The 23,506-nt window shown below is 50.3% G+C and overlaps 1 pseudogene; it reads left to right on the top strand.

Moving 5' to 3' along the window:
• The window catches only part of LOC130387135 (E3 ubiquitin-protein ligase HECW1-like), a 28,181-nt pseudogene extending 8,017 nt beyond the window's left edge, over positions 1-20,164 (top strand).
• Positions 20,165-23,506: the final 3,342 nt, after the last annotated feature.

Here is a 23,506-nt window from a genome sequence, read left to right as displayed (position 1 = left end):
TTTCCTTCCTTTTCAACATCACAGGGGGACTAAGTGTTCTCACTTGTCGTGTGAAAAGGGTGCTCATTTACATTTCAAATGCACAATTACACAGCTGCAGCTCTTAAAAACCATTGCTGAAAGAAGGAAACCACTTCAATTTACATAAATATACAAATTAACAATTTATATATGCAATGTGCTGGTTCTGTGATGCCAGCCATGTCAACAGTACGTATGTCTCCACGTCAATGCAAATGAGCTTCTCATCTGAATGTCCTTCTGCTCTTCAGCGATAGGATGGTGCACTACACTCTGGGACGCAGACTACCCAATGAGCACGTCACCGGTCAGCTCCAGTTCCGCTTCGAGATCACATCGTCCATACACCCAGGTCTGTACCGCTCCGGATGACACAGAGGACATGAGGTACAATGAGGATGAACACATGAGTGTCCCCCAAAACGTTCATGTGGTTGTCACAGCTTCACTGTGCAAAAAATACTTTGTTACCAGATAGTCATTAGTCAATGAAACTAAAGACAATGATGAGGTTCTGATGGACCTGAGCGACGCTGCGTTCAAGACAACTCGCTGCTCGGAGTGAACGCAATCATGTCGGAAGATCGGAATCTCAGCGCCGAAACTTCCGAGTTCCGAGTTGTCTCAAGCGCAGTGCGACCTTATCACGAAAACAAACGTTTAAAAAGCGCTCGGCTCTGTACCTCCAGACGACGAGACCCTCAGCGCCGAGTGCTCCCCGGCCCGCCAGCCCCCGGCCGCGCGGCGCTCCAGCCACCCCTCGCGGACGGCCCACACCTCGTCCGACGACACGCGCAGCCCCCTCCGCGTCGCCCAGGGCAACCACGGCCCCGGCGCCGGCGAGCCCCCCAGAGGTCGAGACACGGAGGCCGTCCAGAACCGGCCGCCACGGGCTCCCGTCGGACCCCGTCTGCAGCGTGGAGCCAGCGGCGGCGGCGCGGCGGCGGGGCGCGGCGGCGCGGCGGCGGCGGGAGAGACGGAGCGCGGTGGGACGGAGGGGTCGGCTGTCGCCCAGACGACGGCGTCTACGGAGGAGGAGGAGGAGGAGGAGGAGAAGGAGCCGTCCGGTCCAGATCCCCCTGAGGCCGGCCTGACCCGGGACACTCAGGGCGCCGCCTCGGCCAAAGCGGACGCGGCGGGCGTCACGGAGTCGCGTTGGCGACGGTGCAGGAGGCCAGCGAGGAGAGGAGTCTGCACACGCCCTCCACGCCCCGAGGCGAGGAGGGGGAGGCGGAGGAGGAGGAGGGGAGACGGGAGGGAGGAGTGGAGGACGGGAGACCAGAGGAGGAGGAGGAGGAGGAGGAGAGGAGGAGGAAGAGCATGGGAGGAGAACGGTGGGACGCAGGACGGGGGGTCCCCGGAGAGACGGAGCAGAGACAGGGGGGGGGAGCAGCAGGAGAGGAGGAGGACCCTGGGAGACCCGGAGCCGGGGGGGCAGGGGGAGGAGGAGGAGGGGGAGGAGGAGGAGGAGGGGGAGGGGACGGGGGAGGAAGGAGACAACGGCTGTCCTGTGACCATCAGGAGCTTGCCAAGGAGGCGGAGCCGGCCCTGCTCCCTGCCCGTGTCCAAACTGGAGACGGTCATCGCCTCCTGCTCCGAGCCCGAGACGCCCAGGTAAGAGGAACGCCTCCTGGGGCCTCTGATTGGAGGGCTGCGTCCTTCTGATGCCTCTGATTGGTGGGGAAGGAGTCCCTCCTCATGACTCAGCCCACCCTATCAGAGGCATCAGAAGGACTCAGCCGACCAATCAGAAGCATCAGGAGGAGTCCCTCCGAGATGCCAATCAGATGCCTCTGATTGGTCGGCTGCGTCCTCCTGACCCCTCTGATTGGTCGGCTGAGCCATGAGGAATAGCTTCCCTCTGATCTGTAGGAAACGGATCGTTGAAGCAGTATTCAATCGGTGTTGGTTTATTGGGATTTATTTTATAGGAACACATCTGCACCTCAATTGAAGCCCCTGGATTCTGTTGAGCGTTCGGCCTTTAGGGTTCACTCCTGGCGGTAGTTACGATACTGTCTTCTATTCAATAAGGTCGGTCGGTCTTCTCATGCTGAGAGATACATTCAGCATTGGTATTGGTTTATTTATAAAGCCCTTGTCGGAATACAGGGCTCTTATATCACATTGGATGGACGTTTGGTTCATCTTTTATATCGTTCCAACGGCTGGATATTGAACAGCATACAACGGTCTAGAACTATCAATAAAACAAATAGAATGAAGATCATTATACATTATAACATGTAATGTACAAATTAGTGCTGTCAGTTAAACTCGTTATTAACGGCGTTAACGCAAACCAATTTTATCGCGCGATTAACGCAATTATTTTTCTTTTTTTAAAACCTTTTTTTTCTTTTTTTTTCTTTGGCTCAAAACAAAGAAGCAGTAGCCTGACTGCTATGTTCAAGGCAGTATGTTTGGATGTTCATCGTTTAATTGCACTGTAGGCTTTTTTTGTATCGTCCTGTTTTGATCAGTATATGCCAATGTTGTTATCAATAAAAAAACATTTGCACAAGGCAAGCCGATGCACTTCTCCATGTTGATAAGAGCATTAAAATGAGAAAAAAATTATGGGACTAAGAAATCAAGGGATATTTAGCATAGAAAAGAATGTGCTTACTCGCGATTAATTGTGAGTTAACTATGACGTTAATGCGATTAATCGCGATTAAATATTTTAATCGCTTGACAGCACTAGTTTGAATCATTGATGCATAATGATTCATATATTTTGTTGACGTTGATTTGCCTAAACATGAATAATCCCTTTTCCTGGTCTTCAAGGCCCCTGACACGGTCTCCTCAGAGTGTGACGTTTGAGTAGAACTAAAGCGCTCCTCGTTCGCAGGTCGCACTACATACGCATCCACCAGCTGCTCCACACGCTGCCCTGCAGCCAGCCCGAGGAGCTGCTCAACGGGGACGCCGTGTCAGGCGAGTCCCTGGATCTGGAGGGCCTCGACGAAGACCCAGGGACGGCCTCAGCCAACGGGCCCCTGGGTGAGGCGCTGACGGTTAGTGTTGTTGTGTGTGTGTGTGTGTGTGTGTGTGTGTGTGTGTGTGTGGTGTGTGTGTGTGTGTGGTGTGAGGGGGAGGGGGAGAGGGAGAGGAGAGGGAGAGGGAGAGGGAGAGAGGGGAGAGAGAGAGAGACCCCTGAATCGATTCCTCATCAGTCTGTTCTCCTGCCAGAGGGGGGGGAGGAGGGCGGCTGTGGCTCCGCCGGGGGCCCCATGAGGGCCCAGAGGGGGGGCCCCGGCGCACCCTGCCCCGCTCCCTGTCCGTGGACCGCCTGTCGGACCTCGCCCTGAGGCTGGACGCGGAGGGGAGGCACCCTGAGGTGAGGAACCAGAATCAGGATCACTTTGGTCAACGTTGGAATCACGATTATTCAAACGATTATTTTGAGTTTGAAAACTTGATGTATTTATTCAGAAACACAAAATGTTCAAATCTAAAATAATGTACAGATGTGTATCCAGTTGTTCTATAAAACTTTTAATGAAAAAGAAAAAAAAAATCGAAAACTCAATTACCGGTATATTAGTTTTGTGATCGTTTTTACGCTAAAATTGAAATCGCGATCAAAATTAGATTAATCGCCCAGCCCTAGGACACACACACACACACACACAGACACACACAGACACAACAGACACACACACCACACACACACACACACACACACACACACACACACTGAAGGTAAAGTAACAGTCATGTAACAGTCACCCAGACACATTGAGGGTATATGTGCCTGCCTCTGTATAGCATGCAATATCGATTTTGGACTTTTCTGACCAATCAGGGCTTCTCTTCCCTGATTGGCTCAGATCATCTTTTTTCCTGTCCATCAAAGTTGGGTAAAAAGCAACACTTCTCTATTGGAGGAGAGAGGGAGGAGGCTGTTTCATTGGTCGCATAGTTTAAATCATTTCTGCTCTCTCTCCCTTTCCAACCCTCCAGTCTTAAATACTGCTGCTGTAGCGGCTGGGTAGTTAACCAGTGGTGCTGCTGGGTAGTTAACCAGTGGTGCTGCTGGGTAGTTAACCAGTAGTGCTGCTGGGTAGTTAACCAGTGGTGCTGCTGGGTAGTTAACAGCGCTGTGGTCCCCAGGCGCGGCGGTGAACGGGATGGGCTACGAGGTGGAGGAGGAGGAGGAGGAGGAGTACGAGCCGTGCTGCAGCAACTCCTGCTTCACCCAGAGAGGGAGGCCGGCCCGACTGGGCCAGCACAGGTCAGGGTCCACCACGCACACACGCACACACACACACACTCACACACGCACACGCACACGCACACGCACACAGACGCACACACACACGTGCACAAGGATTTGCACGCACACACACTTGAACGCACTCACGCACGCACATGCACGGACACGCACGCACGCACGCATTCATGCACAGACTTTGTGATATTCAGTGCATGTTCTTAACAATGCTTATTGGAGTGAGTTGAACACTTTGGGCCAACATGAAGCCATCGGGCGTCTCGCCGTGCGTCGCCCTCCGGGGCCTCGCTCCGCGGGGGCGGCCTGTAGAGTGCCTGCAGTGATCCGTCTCTCCCCTGGGCGTGGACGCTGTGCAGGTCAGGGGGCACGGCCTTCTCATCCCAGGAGGACGAGGACGAGGACGAGGACGAGGCCGGAGGGGCCAAGGGGAAGGGCCCCGGGGAAGGTTCCTCCTCGCAGTGCTGCGGGTCAGAAGGTGAGCTCTACCTCAGCTCGGCGGCGGTTGATTTGTGGAGCCGTTGAGGACGGTTACCCTCTCAGAAGGCTTCACAGGCCCAGAGTTTACCCCCCCCCCACCCAGGCCCTCTTAAAGGGGACCTATTATGCTTTTTTGACTTTTATGACCTATAAACGTTGATATAATGATTGATAGTCATGTTTAACCATACTAAAATGTCGAATAATGACGTACATCAGAGATGGAAATTAACTTTTTTGCCCACCAGCCACTCATCTTTTTTACCAGCCACTTTTTATACGCTATATATTTTTTAATATATGCGTACATTTTAAACAATATAATACAGGAGTAACAATAGATAAGAAAAGTGTTTTTCATACACATCAGTTGGTGTTACGATGACAAGTTTGGGGATAATTCATCTATACAAAGTATTTTCATTAAAAAACGAATTGACATATTAATAATAAAACAACATGCATGGCTACACCATCATAAGTCAATAGGAACATTTGTTTTTTGTATTTACATGTGACTGCATACAAATGTGTCCACACAGACATGGTAACTAACGTATGATAGTAAGCATTATATGCCCTTAACACTAATATTCAGAAGAAAATATGTGTGGCATTCAGTCCAATGCTGAAAATATATCTGTGGCATTCAGTAGGTCAATGCTGTGGTAAAGTGTGTAAAGTATGACCAAGTGTTTCTTTCTGTTCAATAGATAGAACTTTATCAATCCCCTGTAGGAGACATTTGTTAATGTTTGTCCCTATAAAACAATAATGGTAAAATAATAAATACAAAACACGACGGTAACAGTAGGTCAAACCGTCCAATCTGAAGGCTCTACTTAACCACTCCCCTACTCACTTCCACCAATGCGAAGCGAACAGAACTGAGTAGGGGAGGGCGTAGCCTAACTAGTTTGTGAACGACCCAGAGAAACGCAACTCAAATTCAATGTGAACATATATGAGGCTTTAATAAAATCCCGGACGATTTTGAAATTCCGACACACATTTTTTAAAAGTGTGTCAAAAGAAGGCATGTCCGGGCAAAAGAGGACGTCTGGTTACCCTACCGTGTGGCGTGTGAGCGTGTGCATGGGTTGAATTGTGTGTGTCTCACGCCGAACGCGTGAGACTTGAGAGCCCTGTTGCCGATATTATCCCGGATATTGACAGTCGCAGTTCAGCAAAAGAGGCGTAGAGGAAGAAGGGGCCCGGATGTTGACAGTAATGGTTGTGGAACTTTGCAGCGCCGTATAACGAATGTATTAGATATGCAAATTTGATCGGACCTGACTGGAAAGTATTACCCGCCACAGTGGCGGGTGAAGTGACACAATTCACCCGCCACCATACAAATCCACCCGCAAATGGCGTGTGGCGGGTGTTAATTTCCATCCCTGACGTACATGCATTTCGACGTATTCCCTGCTGACAGTCTGGGGTGGCTGTGCAGAGCGCGAAACACTCGGGACAACGTTTGCATTTCACTTGTTCACATTTCCGGGAAATCCTCTACGTAGAGGCACTCCTGCCGCGCCCCCATATGCCTGGTCAAATCTGCCCGCGCACGCGCTTCAAGGAAGGGAACCAATCACAACGGAGTTGGGTTGGCAGGAGGGGGGCGAGGGGGCGGAGAAGGACGAAACCGAGCGTTGACAGAGAAGGCTGAAAGCACCCAGATGAGAGGAAGAGTTTCCCGAGAACCTACATTGTTTTTTGTGCTGTGGTTCGTGTCAGGTTGCGCTATAGGAGTCACTAATAAGAAATTAAGACCAGAAAAGTAGTATAATAGGTCCTCTATAAGGATGGGGAAAACATGGAGGGAGAAATGATTGAGGATCATCCTCAATCATTTCTCACTCCATGTTTTCCTCATCCTTAAGACGGCTAAAGTAATGGCTGATAAAGAGTCCGTCTACGGCCTGCACTGTGCACGTCGACATAAAGGAGAGGTTTTGTGATCGGATTGCTTTCTATAGAATTGTAGTGCATTTCTTGCAGAGTAGAAGGTGATCCCCTTAGGCGCGCACCCGACGGATCAGGGATCCGACTCATAAAGGAACGAGGACACTTTAGCCGCCGGCGTCATTCAGTGTCCTGAATAACCTTGTTGTCTGTGTTGTGATCGACAGACGACTGCTTCAGGCCGTCGAGCCCAGCCTGCCCCATGCCTGCCCTGAAGTCTGACCACTACCCGACCATCGACGAACCGCTGCCTCCCAGTAAGACTCAACTCCACCGGGCTGCTCTGCAAACCCACACAGATGTCCGACCACCGTATAAATACGTTTGGATAATAAATATGTGTATGGTTGCTGATCCTAAGTATTCCAATATTCTGATATTGGTTTGTTAGGTAGGTATCCAGATCCCCGTTCTTGATTCAAAAGAAAAATAATTAAATAATTAATAATAGTATTTATTATTTTCTATAACGCAAATATTGATTATGATGAGAGCGTACACTAGTGAGTGAACCAACATTCTCACAATATGAAGTAAAGTATGTTTTATCAAACCTTTGGTGGGTTATTCCACAAGGCCTACGTTAAAACACTCACTGTCTGTCTGTCTGTCTGTCTGTCTGTCTGTCTGTCTGTCTGTCTGTCTGTCTGTCTGTCTGTCTGTCTGTCTGTCTGTCTGTCTGTCTTTCTGTCTCTCTCTCTCTCTGTCTGTCTGTCTGTCTGTCTGTCTGTCTGTCTGTCTGTCTGTCTGTCTGTCTGCCTTTCTGTCTGTCTGTCTCTCTATCTCTGTCTGTCTGTCTGTCTGTGTCTGCCTGTCTGTCTGTCTGTCTGTCTGTCTCTCTATCTGTCTGTCTGTCTGTCTGTCTGTCTGTCTGGCAGACTGGGAGGCGCGCGTGGACAGCCACGGTCGTGTTCTACGTGGACCACATCAACCGGACCACCACCTGGCAGAGGCCCACCACCGCCGCCACCCCCAACGGCATGCGCCGCTCAGGCTCCGCCCACCAGATGGAGCAGCTCAACCGGAGGTACCACCCCCTCCCCCCCTCCCCCCGCCACCGCCGCCGCCGCTACTGACACCAGGGGCGAGCTAGCTCTGGGTCTCTGGGGGGGGACGGTTTAATGGTTTAAAGGTGACATATCTATGGTTAGCCGCTACAAGCCGTTTTGTAAATCTACCTCTTCTGACATCACAAGGGGGCGTGTCCACCTAGATGTGTGCTGGGTAGATCGGTCTACCAACCTACCCAGCGGACTGGAGCACACGCTGCTTATCTATCCGTCACACATCTAGGTGGACACGCCCACCTGTGATGTCAGAAGAGGCCGATTTTCTAAATGGCTCATAACAGCTAATCACACTCACACCTGTGGGTATAATATGTCACCTCTAAAGTAGACTATATCTACTTTAAATCTGAGGAATGTTGTGTGATTTAGTCTTTATTAGCTGAACTTCTTATTTTTCTTCTTATTTTAATGTCGGGTGCCAATTCAGCAGAATTTCGACAAAGGAATGCATATTCACGACGCAAAGGGCGAGAGTACAGCTGAACAATACCGTGTTTGCTAGTAGTTAGAAGTGGAATATTAGCACATTGACTAATAGCATGCTAGCCTAGTAAAGTGTGTGCTGGCGTATAGAGGTCAGTGGACCCAGCACAGAGTTGTGCTATATAATAGGGGTGTGTGTGTGTATATACACACTCTTCTCCTCAGGATTGTTTTACATGGTGCAGGTGCTCGGCCCCGTGGGACGGACAGTATTGCAAAATGTATTTCAATGTTGAAACAAGGACAAAATGTGTGTGTGTGTGTGTGTGTGTTGTGTGTGTGTGTGTGTGTGTGTGTGCGTTTGCTGCGTGTGTGTGTGCATGTGTGTTTTTGTGCGCGCGTGTGTGTGTGCGTGTGTGTGCGTCCATCCCCTCAGGTACCAGAGCATCCAGCGCACCATGGCGACAGAAGGGGGCGGGGAGGAGGAGGAGGAGGGGGGGGAGGAGAACGGGGCGGGGCTTGGAGGAGCGAGGGGACCGTGTTCAGCAACAGCTCTGAGACGGACGCCGTCCCCCCCGCCGACAACAACGGTAGGCCGATGACCGACACGACGATACCGATTTTCTTGAGCCGATATTTGGAGCCGATGCTGCTTTTGTTCCCTAAATTTAAATCATAAAAATTACACAATGATGTGAAAAAAATGTACAAGCCTCAATTCAAAAAAATATAAACAACAAAAAATTAAAATATCGAGGAAAAAAGTCGTCCGACGCTGATACGATCGTACCACACTATTCAATGAATGCATTCAAATGTATCGAACAGCCATGCAAATTATGACTTCATATGAAGTCAACATCAACATGAAATTGTATCATATCTTCTGAGGTGTACGGGATGTCATTTAAACATAGCCTAATCTTGAGCCTTTGTGTGTGTGTGTGTGTGTGTGTGTGTGTGTGTGTGTGTGTGTGTGTGTGTGTGTGTGTGTGGTGTGTGTGTGTGGTGTGTGTGTGTGTGTGTGTGTGTGTGTGTGTGTGTGTGTGCGCGCAGAGGCCCCTGTGGACTCCTCCCCCTCCCCCCCCCTGGCCAGCAGTCAGAAGCTCTCCGCTCTGCTCCAGAGTCCCGCCGTCAAGTTCATCACACACCCCGAGTTCTTCACCGTGCTGCACGCCAACTACGTGAGACGCACACACACACAAACACACACACAGACACAGACGCACACACACACACACACACGCAGACATATACATACAGACATACATACACAAACACACACAAAATACCCCCGTCGTGACAATTCCTTCATGAGATTGCGTCTAGGACAGATGCAAATTCTTATTGCAAGAAGCACACAATTGTTGTGCAGAAGAACCTCTCAATGTGTGCATACCCAGTGGCCTCTAGCCTCTCTCAGAGGGAGCCCAGGACCCGCCTCACCCATGCCCCTCCCCCCTCTCCCCCCTCTCCCCCCTCTCCCCCCTCTCCCCCCCAGGGTGCCTACCGCCTCTTCACCAACAGCACGTGTCTCAAGCACATGATCCTGAAGGTCCGCCGCGACGCCCGCAACTTTGAGCGCTACCAGCACAACCGCGACCTGGTCACCTTCATCAACCGCTTCTCCAGCCAGCAGCTGGACCTGCCGGGGGCTGGGAGATGAAGACGGACCCCCAGGGAAAGGTGAGCACCCCCAGACCCGGGCCCCCCCCTTGGGCTGGGGTCAGGGTCACCGTAGTATGTGTGGTACCCCCCAGTTGGTTTCTTTCTGATTTGTGCGCGCTTATGTGTGTTTTTGTGTGTCTGTCAACACGTGGCTCACACGTGACCCACTGAGTTCCCATCGCTCGCGTTACCACATAACGGCCGGGTTAATGAAACACATAAACCATCCGTACATAACGTCGTCCCCCGTCCCCCAGAACTTCTTCGTGGACCACAACAGCCGCGGGACCACCTTCATCGACCCCGCATCCCCCTGCAGAACGGCCGTCTGCCCAACCACCTGACTCACCGGCGCCACCTGCAGAGGCTGCGCAGCTACAGCGCTGGAGAGGTACGGCCGCTCGGCTAGCCGCGGTCACCATGACGACGCCGCGGCAACGCCAGAGTCCCTCCCACCGGCCTCTGGGAGGGGCTCTGGGGAGTGGACTGAGATAGTTTTATTTTTAAGTAAATAAAAAAAAAAAGCAAAATTAACAATAGAATAAAATGATGAAACACGGGTGATAGTTACACTTAAGTGATATTTACCTACGACGAAAACCACAAATTAAAATAAGCTGTCCAACAACAAAAAGACTTCTGTGCTTTTGAGATGCTTTGGCTTTGGTACGGGTCGTTTCGTCATGAGATGAACTGCTAGGGTTGATCCATCCAATCGATGTTGATATGAAGTGAGTTATTGAATTGGTCATTCATATAAACATTTGGTGTAAAAATTCCAGTGGGTTAGAGTATACTAATATTTTAGTTAAAGTATAACATTATGATAAAAAGCAACATTGTTAAACGCATACAGCTCTCTAGGTGTGTGTGTGTGTGTGTGTGTGTGTGTGTGTGTGTGGGTGTGTGTGTGTGTGTGTGTGGTGTGTGTGTGTGTGTGTGTGTGTGTGTGTGTGTGTGTGTGTGTGTGTGTTAATGGCGTGTGTGGTTCCTGCGCTAGGCCTCCGACGTGTCCCGGAGCAGAGGGATGATGTCCCGGTCGGGGAAGGGCCTGGTGGCCGCCATGAGGACGCAGCAACAGCAGGACAACGTTCCCCAAGGTAGGGCTCGCTGAACGTTCCCCAAGGTAGGGCTCGCTGAACGTTCCCCAAGGTAGGGCTCACTGAACGTTCCTCACTGAACGTTCCTCACTGAGCGTTCTGCTCACTGAACGTTCCTCACTGAGCGTTCTGCTCACTGAACGTTCCTCACTGAGCGTTCTGCTCACTGAACGTTCCTCACTGAGCGTTCTGCTCACTGAGCGTTCTGCTCACTGAACGTTCCTCACTGAACGTTCCTCACTGAACGTTCCTCACTGAACGTTCCTCACTGAACGTTCCCCAAGCTACGGCTCGCTGAACGTTCCTCACTGAACGTTCCTCACTGAACTTTCTTTCGCCTGCTAGCCTACAACGACAAGATCGTGGCGTTCCTGCGTCAGCCCGGCGTCCTGGACATCCTGACAGACCGCCAGCCGGCTCTGACCCGGAACCCCTCCCTCAGGTAACCCCTGACCCTCTTTAAACTCCATGAATTATTAGTATGATAAGCAGTCAATCAAAGGTCAATCCACAATATCATGATTTGAGGATTTCATCAGATGTAATCCTGGAACGTGGTGTGTGTGTGTGTGTGGTGTGTGTGTGTGTGTGTGTGTGTGTGTGTGTGGTGTGTGTGTGTGTGTGTGTGTGTGTGTGTGCAGGGAGAAGATCCACTACATCAGGACAGAAGGAGCTCCGCGTCTTGAGCGGCTGTCCTGTGATGCCGACCTGGTCATTCTGCTGAGGTACTGAAAGCCGATCTATTCTGTCCCGGCTCTCTCTCTCTCTCGTCACCCAATCCCCTCCATGTCCCCGGCACACTGCAGGGTGCTTTAGTGTTCACCCTGCTCCCTTTCTTCTTACTCTTGTCGTGCTCTTGTTGAAAGTAGTTTGAAACGGGTCGCTTTACTTTACTTGTTAAAGTATATCGGTATGGTAACTATGAAGCAAAAGGGAGGGAATTGTATCTAACACTTGAGAGTGAAATACCGAGAGCTACTTCGAGCCCCGGGCTTAGGCCCGAGGCTCTCTGCGGGGCGCCGGTGAGTCTCTGACCTCCTCTGGCTCCGGGCGCTGCGAATGGACCAAGTAGGCGTGGCCTATGTGAAGTGGGCGTGGCCTATGTGACGTCTTAGCTGCAGCTTCCCGTCTGTCTTAAAGATGCTGCCTTCTGTGGCTGGGGTAGATATTACAGCTTGTGTGTTCCTGCTTCCTAGTGGCTATGTGGGGGCAGCTTATGTGCTTAAAATACGTAACACTCTTTGATATTGAAATGCTAAGATTGCATCCTAAAGATTTCCTGAAGGTATAATAATGGCAAAGGTATAATAGTTCCACCTGTGCTTTTATGATTTACTTCTCTTCAATTTTGCCAGATGGAAATTAAAAAGCCAGTTTAATAACTACACATTGAAGCCCGCTACACCTGTCGGCATAATCAAGGGCTTTCCATAATTGTTTGACTTCAATGTGTCATTGCGGTATTTTGAATAGCATTGGATATAATGGGCTTCAGTGGATCAGCCCTCAAACAAACAAGATGACCCTTAATAACTTATTTTATTCAAGCACAAGGTGCTGTACACCCTTCATGGTTTGCACAGGGCTTGTTATCCAGCTCTCTCTCTCTCTCTCTCTCTCTCTCTCTCTCGCTCTCTCTCTCTCTCTCTCTCGCTCTCGCTCTCGCCTCGCTCTGTCTCTCGCTCTGTGTCTCGCTCTGTGTCTCTCTCTCTCTCTCTCTCTCTCTCTCTCTCTCTCTCTCTCTCTCACTCTCTGTACCTCTCTCTTTCTCTCTCTCACTCTTCCCTCCCCCCCTCTCTCTCTTCTCCCCCCCCCCCTCTCTCTCTCTCTCTCCAGTCTGTTTGAGGAGGACATCATGTCTTTCGTCCCGTCGTCCTTCCAACATGGCTTCTCCTTTCCCCTCACTGCTCTCCTGGGGCGTCGCCCCGCAAGTCTCCCGGTAAAGGTGGGTGTGACCCCTGTGACACGAGTCACAGACTGACCCTATGACGATCAACGCTCGTAGAAAGGCTTAAAAAAGGTCTTAAAGGGACAAGCTGGGATTTAGGGTTAGGGTTAAGGTCTTTGCTCATTATTTGATGGACAACATTACCCTTTTTTGGGGTCAAAATATTGTGTCAAATATGAGTAATATTTTATATACGAATATGTCAAATGTCGTTAAAAAAAAAGTCCATTATGACATATTGTTAATAAAAATAAGAAACAAAATAAAAACTGCTCGGCTGAATGCTGAAGCTGAGGCCTGATAGCTCAGGGCCGGCCTCTGATTGGCCCAGCTGAGGCCTGATAGCGCCGGTGCCGGCCTCTGATTGGCCCAGCTGAGGCCTGATAGCTCAGGGCCTGGCTCTGATTGGCCCAGCTGAGGCCTGATAGCTCAGGGCCTGGCTCTGATTGGCCCAGCTGAGGCCAGATAGCGCCGGCGCCGGCCTGTGATTGGCCCAGCTGAGGCCTGATAGCTCCGGTGCCGGCCTCTGATTGGCCAGCTGAGCTGCTTCAGCGTCTTGACCGTCAGGGCGTGTCCACCACTGATGATCTGAGGGATCACAACCTGCAGACTGGGTAGCCACCGGCTTATGCTTTATTAAGGCATACGGTGGATTAATATGTGTGTGTGTTTGTGTGTGTGTGTGTGTGTGTGTGTGTGTGTGTGGCACAGGCACCCAGAGGGCCCGGGCGCCGGCCCCTTACCGACGGGACTTTGAGGCCAAGCTGAGGAACTTCTACAGGAAGCTGGAGGCTAAGGGCTACGGCCAGGGCCCGGGAAAGATCAAGTAAGAGCTCACCCTGTGAGCGCACTCTGGCGGCCTCTAGTGGCCAGAGTGGACACTGCAGGGACTGTTAGTGCTTTGGTATGACGGGGATGATCCTGCGCACATATAAACACACACACACACACACTTTTGAGGACTACCATGTACATCAGGCACACTGCAAACTTGCCTGCTTGACTGACATGGTAGCCCTCAATACCACGCTAGACCATCTGTTACCGGCAAACACCCAAACCTCTTAGTATATTTGTATCCACTTCAGTCGTTAAGGGTCAGATATTGTGGTCTTCCTGTCCAACTCATGCTACTGTTGTTGTTGTTGTTGTTGTTGTTTCTCAGGCTGATGGTTCGCCGGGACAATCTGCTGGAGGGGACGTTCAACCAGGTCATGGCCTACTCCCGCAAGGAGCTCCAGAGGAACAAGCTCTACATCACCTTCATCGGAGAGGAAGGGTGGGTCCTTCTCCCAACACATGGATCCACCATCTCTCTCTCTGTCCTCACACCCTGTCTTTACAGTATCGCACTTCAATTGAGACGCTTCATAGTAAGGTTAAATATATTATTAAGCATATTTTAATATTTTGCTGCCTTTCTTTTTTTGTCTACGTTTATTTTTCATTACTTATTTTATAACAATTCTCTTTTTGTATCCTTATTCCTCTATCTAGGGCAGAGCATTTCGTACGGTAACAATTTCCCCCCGGGATTAATATAGTGCACTGAATCTGAATAGACCTTAAAGGTTGCATCAGCGATTCCAGGCAGAGACATAAACGACCACATTCATCTGATCCTGTTCCTCATGACCCGCTAGCTGCCCGCCCCATAAGCAGCCGTCAAAAAACGTTTCTCCGTAGGCAGCCTACGCTCCGAGATCGCACACATAAACAAATGGTACTACCAGCCACTCTAAACCAAATAAATAGTATTCCAACCAATCACCGACCAGGGGCGGGTGTTGTGGGGTTTTGCGCTGCGTTCATGACGGTTTTTACGCGATGGACGAAACACGGAAGGGCGGGGCGAGCGGGCTGTGTTCGTCTGGGATCTCGCTCCAAACGCCAACAGGAGTGAGGTCACCCGCCAGCGCTGACTCCGCCTCTAAACATGTGGTCCTCTCCACCAATCAGGCTGGACTACAGCGGGCCCTCCAGGGAGTTCTTCTTCCTGCTGTCCCAGGAGCTGTTCAACCCGTATTATGGTCTGTTTGAGTACTCGGCCAACGACACCTACACCGTGCAGATCAGCCCCATGTCAGCCTTCGTGGAGAACCAGCTGGAATGGTGAGGAGACCACACACGCACGCATACGCACGCACGCACGCACGCACGCACGCACGCACGCACGCACGCACGCACGCACGCACGCACGCACGCACGCACGCACGCACGCACGCACGCACGCACGCACGACGCACGCACGCACGCACGCACGCACGCACGCACGCACGCACGCACGCACCACGCACGCACGCACGCACGCACGCACGCACGCACACACGCACACACGCACACATGGATTTAGATAATTTTCATTTAGATAATTTTTATGTGCGCGCGCGCGCATATATAGATATGAAAATGATCTAAATCCATTGAAAGTTAATATATATATTGAAACCCTAACCCTGTTCTTTTATTGTAGTTGTTTGTGTGTATGTATATTACATTTTTAATCGTTTTATACCTATGTATAAAAGATGGGTTAGGATAAGATTAACCTTTATCAATCCAGGAAATTCAAAAAAATAAAAAAAACAAATATGTATAAAACGATATAAATAGTTAGAGAGTCCAGTACACTTTCTGTTCTGCCCATTTGTTATAACAATGTTGTCAATCGTGTGTAGCCAGAGAGTTGTATTGTTGCAAAGAGTTCAACTAAATGAGTGATCAATCGTTAGTAGTGGCCTCAAAACCTAATCATCCAATTTAAATGTTTTTTCTGCCGACCTGAATCCTTTTGCTGCCATAATGGAAAAGCATATCCAGCCCTTATTAAATATTTGCTTGTTTCTCTCCAGGTTTCGTTTCAGCGGTCGGGTCTTGGGCCTGGCACTGATTCACCAGTACCTCCTGGATGCCTTCTTCACCAGACCCTTCTACAAAGCGCTGCTCCGGCTGTACTTACGCTCTGACACATGACTCACAACCGTTTGGTCAGAGCTGCTGTAGGGGAAGAGATGGAAAGAGAGAGATCTGAAAAGAAGGAAATGTTGAAACATTTATACGTCTTACATTCATGCACCTGTGATTGACAGATTGGGTCTGATACAGGGTTAGGTGCAGTGACCGTTTAATCACTTATAGCTCACAGGTGGCTATGGCATTTCTAACTAACTACACTAAAAGTATAATTCATAAATCTCACCTACAGCAACTTTAAGTGTCCAAAATGGACTCGTACTATAATTTAATATTTCAAAGCTGTGTAAACCATGACCATTCATTCAGTCTGTAATCTGTGTGTGGTGTGTGTGTGTGTGTGTGTGTGTGTGTGTGTGTGTGTGTGTGTGTGTGTGTGTGTGTGGGTGTGTGTGTGTGTGTGTGTGTGTGTGTGTGTGTGTGTGTGTGTGTGTGTGTTCTCTACCTGTTGTGCGCCCCCCAGTGCCACGGACCTCAGCGACCTGGAGTACCTGGACGAGGAGTTCCACCAGTCGCTGCAGTGGATGAAGGACAACGACATCACGCAGGTCCTGGAGCTCACCTTCACCGTCAACGAGGAGGTCTTCGGGCAGGTCAGTCTGCAGCGGCGCGCTGAGAAGGTCTCACAGCCCCCCCCCACCCCCTACCTGACAGCCCCCACAAATAAATATATAATCTATAGATAATCCCATATAATCACAGCAGACACACAGAGACTGAGCTCGGAATGACAGAAGGGCCCAGTCTCTGTCAGAGGCCCCTGGACGCCTTCGTGGTCCAAAGTATCCAATCAGGGATGAGATGGTCATAAACCGATGCTCTGAGAAGGAAGTTCACAGACGCTTAATGGGCTAGGCTAACTCTTGGGGGGTTAGCCAGCATTTGGGTGGTGTGTGGTTGATGCCATCTATGCATGCGTTCATAGAACACGCTGCTCATGTTCAAAGGGGGGCACTCGATGGGTTCATGGCGTCGGCCTGTAGTCTCTCTCCATGAACCAGGGGAGCCAGGTCCGTCATTGTAGTCGTACAGAACAGAAGGGCGGTAGAGCTGTAGGCGTGGCCCGATTCAGCCAGTGTGGTGCTGTTTCAGAACAGGTCCTGGTCGTTCAGAGCATAAAGCAGCTGGAAGCAGGTGAGTGTGTGGGCGTTGGAGAGCTTGTGAACACACAAGGCAGCCGCCCACAGGGCACACGGCCGTCTATATTGGTTGTGCCTCACTCCAGGTTATCCAGACTGGATGCACAAAGTCCTCCTTTGTTTATGCTGAGGTCCTGAAGGGCTGGTTATGGTCCCACGTACACACAATGTAAGGGGGTCACGGACCCCTGACATCCTTGCGGACCCTCCTTGCGTCCACCGCAAGGGCCCTGACGTGCGCCTCCCAATACGTTAACCCTCCGTCGAGGCGACGCAGCAGCGAGGGCTGTGATTGGTCCGCTCACTAAAACCCGACGCAGAACCGTCAAGGTTCCCGAGAGCGTCTGAGCGTCCGCGGGGTGACAGCGCTGCGTGAACGTGGGACTTAACCGGCCCTTCAGACCCCCGGCTCTGGGCCCCCCCCCCCCCCCCCTCTGCTGGGGAGGTGGGCGTGTCAGGGCGCCCTCAGGCCACTCATCTGTCCCTCCGCTGTGTCCCGACGGGTCGCCTGCGGCCCGCACCCCCAGGTGACGGAGAGGGAGCTGAAGTCGGGCGGAGCCAACATCAACGTGACGGAGAAGAACAAGAAGGAGTACATCGAGCGCATGGTCCGCTGGAGGGTGGAGCGGGGGGGTGGTGCAGCAGGCTGAGGCCATGGTCCGCGGCTTCTACGAGGTGTGTGTGTGTGTGTGTGTGTGTGTGTGTTGTGTGTGTGTGTGTGTGTGTGTGTGTGTGTGTGGGTGTGTGTGTGTGGGTGTGTGTGTGTGTGTGTGTGTGTGTGTGAGATTGTGAGACCTTTTCTATGTCTGATGCATTTTCATTCATTTTAAACAAAAGATAACCATCAATATAAGGTTGCCTGCTATTGATTTCAATAACAACAACCCATGTTCGAACACATTTGTCCTGATTTAAACTGATATAAAGCATCATATTAGCATATTTTCGAGGGGTTTTGCTACAGATTTGACTCTGGTCCTTTGTTATACTCTAACATCATCTGGTGCATTGTGGGAGCCAACGACAACATGAATCAACACCACCAACCCGTCCAGCCCTCCCACCACCCAGCAGGTCCGTCTGTGGACGGAGGACTCCGGCCGGAGCCATGAGAACCCTCAGCTGCTGCCGTCCATCAGGGTCTCTGGACGTGGGTCTGACCCCCCACTACTTAATGCCTTCTAGGTGGTGGACTCGCGGCTGGTGTCGGTGTTCGACGCCCGAGAGCTGGAGCTGGTGATCGCCGGCACGGCGGAGATCGACCTCCACGACTGGAGGAACAACACGGAGTACCGTGGAGGTGAGCTCAGCTGATCGCCGGCCCGTCCCTTCAGCCATCGGCCCTTCTAGCCCTCCTATTGGCCCCTTGTCTTCTTCTCCTGCCTGGAAGCGTTTCTGCTGTTCCTTTCTTCATATCCTTCGTTCCTTATCTTTAATCCCAAATAATTGACGTAATAAAATCTGTATTGTAGTTCACGTTATAAAATAGCTTGAAAAGGTGTGTTTTTTAAAAAGGAAATATGCACTTCAAATTGAGCACAAAGCCAGACCGATTTTGTGTGAATCAAAAGTCAAAAGACTGATGAATCAGCAGTAATCAGCGTTAATCAGCATTATAACCACGCTGGTAGAAGAGTGAGAGAACATTCGGCTGCCTGTCTATGTAAACGTCTTTCCCTCCAAAACCGCCATTACTTCATAGTGGGACAGCACCACCCCGTTGTGTTGTGTTGTGTTGTGTTGTGGTTGGCCCCCCCCTGCTGAGCTGTGGTCCGCCCCCCCCCCCCCCCCCCCCCGTGCTGAGCTGTGCTCCCCTCTCCCAGGGTACCACGACGGCCACATGGTGATCCGCTGGTTCTGGGGCGTGGTGGAGCGCTTCAACAACGAGCAGCGTCTGCGCCTGCTGCAGTTCGTCACGGGGACGTCCAGCGTGCCCTACGAGGGCTTCACCGCGCTGCGCGGCTCCAACGGCCTGAGGCGCTTCTGCATCGAGAAGTGGGGCAAGATCACCTCCCTGCCCAGGTAGGTTAGAGCACCTCACTGCTGTAGGCCTACAGCGGGGCGGGTAGGCCTACAGCGGGGCGGGTAGACCTACAGCGGGGCGGGTAGGCCTACAGCGGGGCGGGTAGGCCTACAGCGGGGCGGGTAGGCCTACAGCGGGGCGGGTAGGCCTACAGCGGGGCGGGTAGGCCTACAGCGGGGCGGGTAGGCCTACAGAGGGGCGGGTAGGCCTACAGCGGGGCGGGTAGACCTACAGAGGGGCGGGTAGACCTACAGAGGGGCGGGTAGGCCTACAGCGGGGCGGGTAGACCTACAGAGGGGCGGGTAGGCCTACAGCGGGGCGGGTAGGCCTACAGCGGGGCGGGTAGACCTACAGCGGGGCGGGTAGGCCTACAGCGGGGCGGGTAGACCTACAGCGGGGCGGGTAGACCTACAGCGGGGCGGGTAGGCCTACAGCGGGGCGGGTAGGCCTACAGCGGGGCAGGTAGGCAGAGAGCAGGGCAGGTAGGCCTACAGCAGGGCGGGTAGGCCTACAGCGGGGCGGGTAGGCCTACAGCGGGGCAGGTAGGCAGAAAGCAGGGCGGGTAGGCCTACAACGGGGCGGGTAGGCCTACAACGGGGAGGGCCTCTTTGAATCGCCCCCTCCTCTATTCCGGGATGCGGTTTTCCATGCTGATGTGTGCTGCAGGCTGTAATAACGTAGTCGGCTTCCAAGCATGCGTCAACCATGGCGCCATCTCGCCACAGGGGGGGTAACCTCCCGCCTGAATGAAGACCTTTCACTTTTCCTTTTTCATTTACTCTCCAACCCGCTCCAGGATTGCTTATAAATAAGACCGTTTAGGGTGACTGGGAAAGGACCTCTACCCAAAGGGACGTTCATTCATTCAGGTGGGGGGTTACCCCGCAGCAAGATGGCGGCGGCGTTGACGTATATCGAGCCCTAGCCCTACCCCTACGATGGGTATTGATGAAGCAGGAATGAGTGAGTCCGATCCCCCTGTGTTTGTTGTCTCTCCAGGGCTCACACGTGTTTCAACCGGCTGGATCTCCCTCCTTACCCATCATGCAACATGTTGTACGATAAGCTCCTCATCGCCGTCGAGGAGACCAGCACGTTCGGACTCGAGTAGTGGATGTGTGTGTGCACGCGCACGCACGCACACACACACACACACGCGCTCACACACGCACGCACACACGCAAACTCTCTCAGGGACCCGCCTCGTCGACCTGCAGTAGTAGTAAAAACTGTAAAAAACAAACTGAAAGAGAGCTGTGATGCACAGCTCTCTGTTGTTCTGCACTACGTATGGAGCGCAGTGACAGCACGACCACAGACTGACCACTGCTCCCTAAACACCCGTCAAACACACGCACACACACCAACAGCTCTCTTTGTTTCTGTGTCTCTCATCGGGAACATGGCAGCCTTCAGTGGGAAGAGCGCCTCAATCAGACTGCAGCACTGTGACCCCTGGGGGGTAGAGTACACCCCCCAAGGGGCAGTCCCCTCCACGCCCCCCCAGCCCAACCAAGCTCACTCTGCCTGTTTGATTCTCTCTCTCTCTCTCTCTCTCTCTCTCTCTCTCTCTCTCTCTCTCTCTCTCTCTCTCTCTCTCTCTCTCTCTCTCTCTCTCTCTCTCTCTCCTCTCTCTCTCTCTCTCTCTCTCTCTCTCTCTCTCTCTCTTACGGGGGTTGAAGGATGAACAACACGCTACTGGACATAGGAGGAACCTTTGGCGACATAAAGTCTGTGCGGGCCGTGACCGGTAGACCCCTGGGGGGCCCCTCTCTCCACCTGCATGTACCTTCTCACTGGTTTGTTGCTGGGTATGTTGTCACAGAAGTGGGCGTGCGAAATACTTTGCGCAACATTTGATATTGCGTCATCAAGTGGCTCTAAATCGTAGAAGCCAGAGATCGGTCACAGGAACTTTGAGGTCATTCAAAAGGCGTCAAAGAGGAACAAAACGAGTATTGCATTGCGATGTCATGGTTCTACAAAGCTTGTTTTGGTGAACACATGTTTTGAGAAGTTTTACAGATCTTGGGTTTCGTTTTTTCCCGTGTTAAGGATTTGAAAGGGAATCCATTGTCCTGAATGCCTTGTTATCAGATCAGTTCCACCGACCTTAACGCTAGCTACATACATAGACATGTTCGTCACATACATGTTAGCAAAATACAGATCGTGCCATCCTTAGTATCTTAACAGGTATGGGACAAATCTGAAGTGGGATGCACTGTGGTGAAATCGACACTTTTTAATAAAGTGGTCAGAGGCGTGCAATGGGGTTCGAAGACTGCTAGACGTGCTTTACTTAAAGAATATCCGACATTTCTATTCCATTTCTATGTAACGCTGCTCGAATGGGAAATAGCCATGAGATTGTTTTTGTATTTTTCAGCTCTGCAAATTGAAACTGGTGTGGGGGACACAGTTTGTCTTTGTAGTTTGACAACAATGTATATGCTGTAAGATATGGAGCTTCTGGCTCTGTGAGACTCGAATATTTCACACAAAAATGTTTTATTTATGTATTTATTTATTTATTCATGTACACATCTTCCGCGGGTAAAACACAGTATATGCAAAACTTGGAATTAAGCATTATCAGTTATATTTATTATTATCATCACAATGACATACAATAATCAAATATGATGCCTTTTCTACTTTCAACGTTTGACTCAGTACAAACTATTAAATGTTATGCACAATAAAATAATCAGACCAGGGACGGAGGGCAGTGGCTACGGTAGGAACTATTGATTTGTATTTATTTCATTTTTTTAATGTTTGTGTTCTATGTTCTTGTTGACATTTTCAAATTGTTTGCTGTAATTCTTAGTCTCAGAGAAACCATCATGCAAATTCATCAAATTGTTAGTTAATTGGTTCCGAAAGCCAAAGTATTTCTCTCATGTGTCTGCCAATTCAAAATGTAACATGTTTGTTTGTCAGAGATAGCATGCAACCAAACTCACGCATACACATTTAATGGAAATCAATCAATCTACTAGTGTAGTTAATTTTATATTGTAACTGATTTTGCCACTGATGGGTCCTGGAGCAGCTGATGTAGAGTGAGAGAAGCAACGTAACGTTAAAGCTCAACAACAAAGAATGAAACGTCGAATCCAAACAGCACATTCTCAACATTCTGAATCTGATTGGGTAGATTCAGTGCAAAAAGTATCACGATAATGTTGTGATATTAGCCGTCATATCATTCTACAACATCAAATTGTGCTTTGTCAAATATAATAAATTGTCAATTTGATGTATTAAACATAAAAATTAACACTATCTTTTCCAAGACTATAACTTGTAATGTAGCACAACTCAATCACTTCTCCCATTCTGTGCGGCAAGTACATAGCCTTAGGGCTGAGGGGATGTTGGACACACACACACACACACACACACACACACACACACACACACACACACACACACACACACACACACACACACACACACACACACACACACACACACACACACCATGAAGAGCCTTCAGCACCATACTCTTTAAAAATTGTTGGGGGGCTACTATTTGTGTGTGATGAGACAAACAATTTGAATGACAAATACTTTTTTTATTTGTCTTTTTTTGTATTTTATTGTCATAAAACAACCTAATTGGTGATCGAATCACTATTTTTTTCTCAGTTTCATCCCCTTTTTATTTTGACATAATAACCCATAGAGCGGATTATAATGCAACAATGTGGTGTATCTATTGTTTGTACGACGATTCAATTCGATGTTCAACCATTCTACCTTGATATATAAACAACCCACCCCGTCATCCTAAGTGAAAGCCTGAAGACACGTTGAGTTTCGCTGGTAGATGCTCGTGTTGTCTCGTTCTGCCATGGCTGCAGAAGGTGTCTTCAGCACGTCAGTGAACAGAACGCCATCATTGACTGCTATTGGCTCGAATTTGCTTATTTGCTGTATGCCTTTTTCTTCTTCCCTACTATTAATCCGCTGGGGAAAATGTCCCTCTGTTCAACTTACGACATTTTGTTTGTTTATGTGGGGAAAGAAAATCACCACGCACTCAGTCCATTGAGGTGTCTTGCTCTCTCAGTTTGAAGCGATGAAAATATGTTGTGCACCCTGTACCACTTGAATGTCATGTAACACCTTTTAACGTGTCAATCCTCTCATAAAAGTAACATGTGAGCACACATCTCATCTTCGCACTGTCATGCGGGTGTGCGCAGGAAGGTTTGAGGTCTAGTGTTGGTAGAATGGACCAGATGCTGATCCCTGATGTGTTGAGGCTACGTGTCCTCTGGTGGACCTACTACCATATGAGACCCTAGCAGTAGGCCTACTATAGTAAAACTACAAATGTTGCCACATTCAAAGCCAAACTCCATTGATGCTTAATAATTAACCAGTGCACTAGCCATGTTTGTGGCAACGTTAAGGCAGCCTTATTCGATAGATTTTATAC

Source organism: Gadus chalcogrammus, chromosome 8 (assembly GCF_026213295.1).
Source record: "Gadus chalcogrammus isolate NIFS_2021 chromosome 8, NIFS_Gcha_1.0, whole genome shotgun sequence".
In the NCBI taxonomy this organism is placed as follows: Eukaryota; Metazoa; Chordata; class Actinopteri; order Gadiformes; family Gadidae; genus Gadus; species Gadus chalcogrammus.
Note: the sequence above shows the minus strand (reverse complement) of the source record. Positions and strands in the feature narration are given on the sequence as shown.